General features: G+C 41.3%; 1 long non-coding RNA gene across 7 annotated transcripts; it reads right to left on the bottom strand.

The window, feature by feature from the left end:
* Window positions 1–2,080: 2,080 nt before the first annotated feature.
* Window positions 2,081–6,510, bottom strand: LOC130385490 (uncharacterized). 7 transcript variants are annotated; one of them, XR_008896024.1, is made up of 8 exons: window positions 6,151–6,506; window positions 5,866–6,075; window positions 5,498–5,678; window positions 5,260–5,399; window positions 5,064–5,101; window positions 4,649–4,964; window positions 4,441–4,562; window positions 2,086–4,198 (listed from the first exon to the last, which is right to left on the bottom strand). It is a non-coding gene; the product is annotated as an uncharacterized LOC130385490 (long non-coding RNA). The 7 variants fall into 7 exon arrangements; XR_008896025.1 differs by having other exon boundaries at window positions 5,277–5,399; XR_008896029.1 differs by having other exon boundaries at window positions 2,081–3,351; window positions 5,064–5,399; window positions 6,151–6,508.
* Between the last annotated feature and the right edge of the window lie 91 nt (window positions 6,511–6,601).

Below are 6,601 nucleotides of genomic sequence, written 5' to 3'. Positions count from 1 at the left end.
ATCATGTAAACAAGGTGCAATATCATGTTAACGAGGTTCAGAATCATGTATAACGAGATGCAGCATCTTGTATAATGAGTTGCAGCATAACTTATAATGAGATGCAGCACCAAGTTAACGTAGTGCAGCATCATGTTAATAAGGTGCAGCATCATATATAACGAGGTGCAGCATCATGTTAATAAGGTGCAGCAACATGTATAAGAAGCTGCAGAATCATATATAACGAGGTGCAGCATCATGATAACGAGGTGCAGCATCAAGTTGACGAGGTGCAGCATCATATATAACGAGGTGCAGCATCATGATGACGAGGTGCAGCATCATGTTAACGAGGTGCAGCATCATATATAACGAGGTGCAGCATCATGATAACGAGGTGCAGCATCAAGTTGACGAGGTGCAGCATCATATATAACGAGGTGCAGCATCATGTAAACGAGGTGCAGCATCATGTTAACGAGGTGCAGCATCATACATAACGAGGTGCAGCATCATGTTAACGAGGTGCAGCATCATGTTAACGAGGTGCAGCATCATGTATAACGAGGTGCAGCATCTTGTATAATGAGTTGCAGTATAATTTATAAAGAGGTGCAGCATCAAGTTGACGAGGTGCAGCATCATATATAACGAGGTGCAGCATCATGTTAACGAGGTGCAGCATCATATATAACGAGGTGCAGCATCATATATAACGAGGTGCAGCATCATGATAACGAGTTGCAGCATCATGTATAATGAGGTGCAGCATCAAGTTAACGAGGTGTAGCATCATGTTAACGAGGTGCAGCATCATGTATAACGAGCTGCAGCATCATCTATAACGAGGTGCAGCATCATGTTAACGAGATGCAGCATCATGTTAACGAGGTGCAGCATCATGTATAACGAGCTGCAGCATCATCTATAACGAGGTGCAGCATCATGTTAACGAGGTGCAGCATCATGTTAACGAGGTGCAGCATCGTGTATAACGAGGTGCAGCATCATGTTAACGAGATGCAGCATCATGTTAACGAGGTGCAGCATCGTGTATAACGAGGTCACTGTCTCCCTGAGTCTAAATGTACTGCGTTCCGCTCAAGTAGATCTTTGAAGGCTTTGATGTAGCCCAAAGTAGGTGTTGACTTACTCTTGTCTTAAACGTTGTGTATCTTAATGACAGTGTCGTCTACGTAATCTAAACTCAGGCTTTCAGAGTGGTTTCCATAATTGGTCGAGCCAAATTACCCACCTGTTGACACAGGTCCTAACCAATACCCCCACCAATAGGTATATTTTATATGTGATAAAACAAGATGTTAATGTCGTACAATTTCATCATTCTTTATAAAACAATAATTCACAGTATATAAATGAAAAAAATAAACATAGTTTGATTTAGTTGAATCTCGAAGACAAAGTATGGAGACAAGAGTCTGTGATTTGTATTATGGACAATGCAGAACTGTAACAACTTGTGCGCAGCATAACTGTTGTGAATGGTCGCCATCTAGTGGATTTAATGAGATCTGCAGGTGAAACACTGGGATTTTTTTATTTTCTGATGCGTTTTAAGGGAAAGAGAATAATACGTCTGACTTGCAGCTTTGTGATGTTAGTCCGATGCCACTCGGGACCTTAGGTCTGCATTATCTTGTCGTATAATACTCTAGGGCTAAGGCTAGCGGGTGGTGACCAGACAAGACTTCAGAGTAGACAACAATGCTGTTTGTATTTTAAAGAGTTAGCTGAGGGTGACTGTTAAAGGGTTTATTTCATGTTGTGTTGTTTGGTAGATGTGGAGGAAAACACTGCCAGTGTGGCAGTCTCCCTCCCATTGGATATCCCAGAACGCAATGTGAGCGAGTGTTAAAACACTGCTGCTTGTCAATTTAGTGTGAGAGGGGATGACAGACCCAGATTCATACCACCCCCCCCCCCCTTCCACACACACACACACACACACACACACACACACAGTCTCTCTCTCTATATGTATACCTCCAAATCACTGATACATTGGCCAAGTTTAAAATATATCTAATGTATATATATTTAAATATATATAAATGAATATCTGCACCAGATGTAAAAAAACCAAGCCTGTGGGAAATTCAGCCTACTATATACTGTATTGTTTAACCCAAGAAATACGTACTGATTTAAACTTGATTTAACTCAGGGTTTAACTCACTGAACACACCTCACATGCTGCTTTATAGCAGCACCCTGCTGAGCATCCTCACACACCCTACATGTACCCAAACATGCACCCTACATGTACCCGAACATGCACCCTAACATGAGCCCTAACATAATCCCTAACATGATCCCTAACATGAGCCCTAACATGCTTGTGTTTGGAAAAGACATGAGAGCAAGAGAGAGCGAGAACCTGTACGAGTGTTCACGTAAACATGAAAAACACTGGAACACCCACTTCATTCTCTTCCTGAAGTTTTGAATTATTCTAAAAACACAAGGAATTGTCTTTGTAGTTTGTTTATTCTATGACAGCACAATTTGAAAGGACAGGCTCTAATTGAATCCATGTTTTGACTTATTGTGGAATTTGAAGAGCCATTCTCCGGTTCTACCAGCTTTGACTCAAATGAGAATGTGGTAGGAGATATTTCATGAATATATGCAAATATAAGGTCACGCCATCAGCAGCGTTTCATCTTATGTTTCATCATGTAGTATTGATCGTGTCTCTTGGTTCAACTTGACACAATATTTAGTTTTAGTCCCACTCTGTTTTTGTATGGAATGTACTCCGTGTTCTTTACTGTCGTAAAATGTATGCTATTCTATGTCTTTGATATTCTCTGTACACTGGAAGTGAAGTAATGGAGCATGTATTTCCACCTTTGGCCTGCTGGCCTCCACAAGGTCCCATGAAACCAGCATTCAACGTTAATTGAAAAATGTTCGCTTAACAAAAAGGTGCCATTGAAAAACAGCCTTGCATGACGATGTAAGGAGGAGGGATTTTAAACACATTGGACTCAGTTATGACGTGACCATAAATATATCATACATCCATAAAAACAGAAGGAATTTATTATTAGCGTCATGGTATTTTTATCTTGTACATAGTATATAGATGAATCTAATCAAAGATATGTAAAAAGAAAATATAAAAAGTAAATTAAATACAATGTTGGCATGCGGCTTAGGTGAGACAAACATTTAAAACAGCAATATTTATCAAACTAAGGAAAATTTGAAATGCAAGTCAGAAAAACCAATCTGTATTGAGATATACCCACACGTGTTGATGCAATAAAAAAAAACTTTTGATACAAACTAAGTCAAGCGTAATTTAATTGAACCCGCGTTATAGCCAAAGTGGTTCAGTCAAATCTGAAAAGGTAAACAAAAAAAAGGCAGGAAATAAGTACAGAATATATGACTATATAGACACAAGCACATGCGCTGTTTGACTATTCCCTCCAATATAAAGCCTGTGGTCAGACAATACGATAGAAACAGATAATCATAAAGGATATAATGCAGGAAGCAACAGTGTAGTTTACTGGACCACATGACCCACCGTGCCCCCCAGTAAAGGCCGTGTCTAGGACAGTGTTGTTTAATGTACTATATGTCCCACCAGTAGAGGCTCTATAGCACAGCGTGGTTTAAGCGACTACATGTTCAACAATACCCAACCAGCCTGTGTCTAGCTGCTAGCACAAGGCTATACTCCTATGAGGGTTATGTGCTGTGCAGACTGCCAGTGTAGACGTTGAGTATACTTTCGGACTGCTGTGTCAACTGCTGCCCTTAGGGCAAGCAGTAGCAATAGGTTGCTTGTTACTCTGAACTGATTAATTTGTTAGTGGTTGATTGTTGACAATTCATCTACAACTGTAACATTTTCTTTAAGAATTAGTAGAAACCTTAGTGAAAGGTTGGATAGCTACAGGCCTTTTCCAAAACGCTAGACATGACAGTTGAACCTTGACCAAATAATAATGTCTATGTGGTCCCATGGAGGGGTGGATGTCAATGTATATATAAGAGAGAGAGAAAGAGAAAGGGAGATCTAAACAAACTCCACTCCTTAGATGTAGTCTCATTATCGAGAAATGTTGAGAGATCTTTTCCTTATAGATTCATCAATTGCAATAATTAAAGGGCAATGTCCAATTTCCATCCTTGCAGACCGCCCCGATGAGCATCGGATGTCCCACTCCATCATATCTAGCTGAAAGTGATTAGTTTCGTTTTTTAAGATGGTTAAATAGATAATAAATACATTGTCCTTACCCCCCCTCGTCCCCCGTGACCTGCCCTTCCAAATGGCACATCATCTCAAAGTTACTTTAAATTTGACCCTGGCCCATTTTTTACCCACAGGAGAGGTAAGCCTTTACAAGCTAAACGAAAATGATTCTAATTAACTTTCTTATCAAAGAGGACATATTTGAATCACAAAACAAGACTTACCTCTCTCTCTCCAATTCCTTCCCGGGGGCCTGGCTCTGGGAATCTGCCGAGAATATTTGATACATGGCCCGATTTTGGAACACAGAATCTCCCCTTTTCCCTAGTCCATATTTGTTGGAAAACTGGAAAATCAGAACACAAGTCATTTAAAAGACTGGATGGCATTATTATCCTTAATGTCACATAACTGAATGTAATGTACCATTACTTTGGGTGGGCTGACTCTCCCCTGGTATTATCTCTTGACGCTCCTCTGGCTCAATGAAGGGGGTGAGGAGGTCGATATTTGCCCCCGCCAGCATGGCAAAGTGCGATTATTTTGAAAGGCCCCAGCGAGACCCCTTTTTACTGCGTTACTCCACCTTTTTTGAGCACACGATCTCCAGCTTCAGTTTACGGATTTTCTCCTGCTTCTTTTGGACGCTTGTAGGACTGTATTTTAGTTTTATGTACGTTTGTCTGCTTTGAGAGTCCTTTAAAAACCGCCTCCCTCATCAGCAAACGCTCCACCTTCTCAGTGTCACCTAAAGTACAAAGATACCAAGTTGTGTTAAAATCTCACCTATTTAGTCAAGTAATAATGACCACACTCCCTGACGACCTATACAAATAGAGCCACTTACCTTAGGTTCTGTGGCACATAAGATGGGTATTTGCCTTCCTGCCAAACAACAACAAAAGATGGGCTATACTTTTTTGTTAACTAGTTCTTGGTCCTGATGCTGAAAATTGCAGGCTGCAGTTCCTTATCCCCAAGATATACGGAAGGTTCTCTAGCTACCTGGTTCTTAAAGTTGTATCAAGAATACAATTGCTCACCTCCTCTGCAGACTTACTCTTCAGAGGGTAGGCCGCTGCCCACTTGGTGAAATAATCAACCATCACACAAATGTAATGATTACCACTCTGTTAAACTGCGCCTCATGAGGTTCCTCCCCACCAGCTCAAATGGTTGTTACCTGAAAAGGTTGATAATAATTGCACATTTGTATAGAAAGTTGATCGAATGCAAGCACATTTTGCAGCATGGGACATTCAGTTGAAAAAATAACCCCACCTCTGGTGGTACAGTACTGGGTACTTTCTTTGAGACTGGCCTGATTTCTTTGGCACTCAGGACACTGGGCCACCTGAAGTCAATTATCATCTCTCCTCATCTCATCTTCATATATATATCCGGGGTTGGGTCGCGGGGGGAGCAGCTCAAGCAGCGGGCCCCAGACTTCCCTTTCTGTAGTCTTGGGCCCCCAGTCAATTATTATTCAATTTAAATAATTATCTCAGGGATTTGGGTAACCAGAATAACTAAGTGAAGGAGTTAAATTAAACTAAATCAATAAATTATTGATTAAATTCGAGCAATTGTTTTGATAATTGGGCCTTCATGTAAATATAAAGTGAATTGAGGTGACCTTTCCAACTTACCCATTTGCGGATGTCCGCCTCCATGCCAGGCCAGTCGTTTCGGCTGATCACCGCATTGTGCGTTTTTCTCCACATCGTAGTGATAGAACTGTAGAGCATTTCTTCGAATATTATGTTGGCCTTGGCAGCTGAGGTGACTACCTTATCCAAACGCTCGCTCTCCTTCCGTCTTCTACAAACGTAATGAAGCTCTCCATCTGGTCAGAAAAGCTAAATTTAATGTTAATATTGGCGGTTTTTTACTTTACTCTTTAGTCACTTATTGTTTATAACATTAATACTTACCCTTGAGCAAAGTGTTATCTTCTTTATATCGTGCATCTCTATTGTTTTGTTAGGCCGGCATCAGGTAACCTATTATTGACTTTGAAGTCCATAATCTCGAGAATCAATGCTTCTTCCATTGTCTCTTTCTCTCCCCCACTTTCTACCGACTCCCACATGATTGTAACTCTTGCGCCACTCTTAAATAAGTTAAACCACCTGCACCCGCCCCCACACACACACACACTTTTTGTGTCCAGCCTACCAATCACAACATGATTTGGATGTCCTTTTTGACGGACGGCAGCGGCGCAGTAGGACGTTGGGGGCTCAGGAGGTAGAGCAAAGACACCTATCATCGAGCTGGCTGTTGCCTGAGCTAGAGAAGACTATTCCACAACTCCCCCTCCTGGCCTGGAAGAACCACTGCAGGAAGCAAATGGTCTCGCCCCCTCCTGGCTTGAGAGAACCA

This window comes from Gadus chalcogrammus, chromosome 7 (genome assembly GCF_026213295.1).
Source record: "Gadus chalcogrammus isolate NIFS_2021 chromosome 7, NIFS_Gcha_1.0, whole genome shotgun sequence".
NCBI classification, from domain to species: Eukaryota; Metazoa; Chordata; class Actinopteri; order Gadiformes; family Gadidae; genus Gadus; species Gadus chalcogrammus.
Note: the sequence above shows the minus strand (reverse complement) of the source record. Positions and strands in the feature narration are given on the sequence as shown.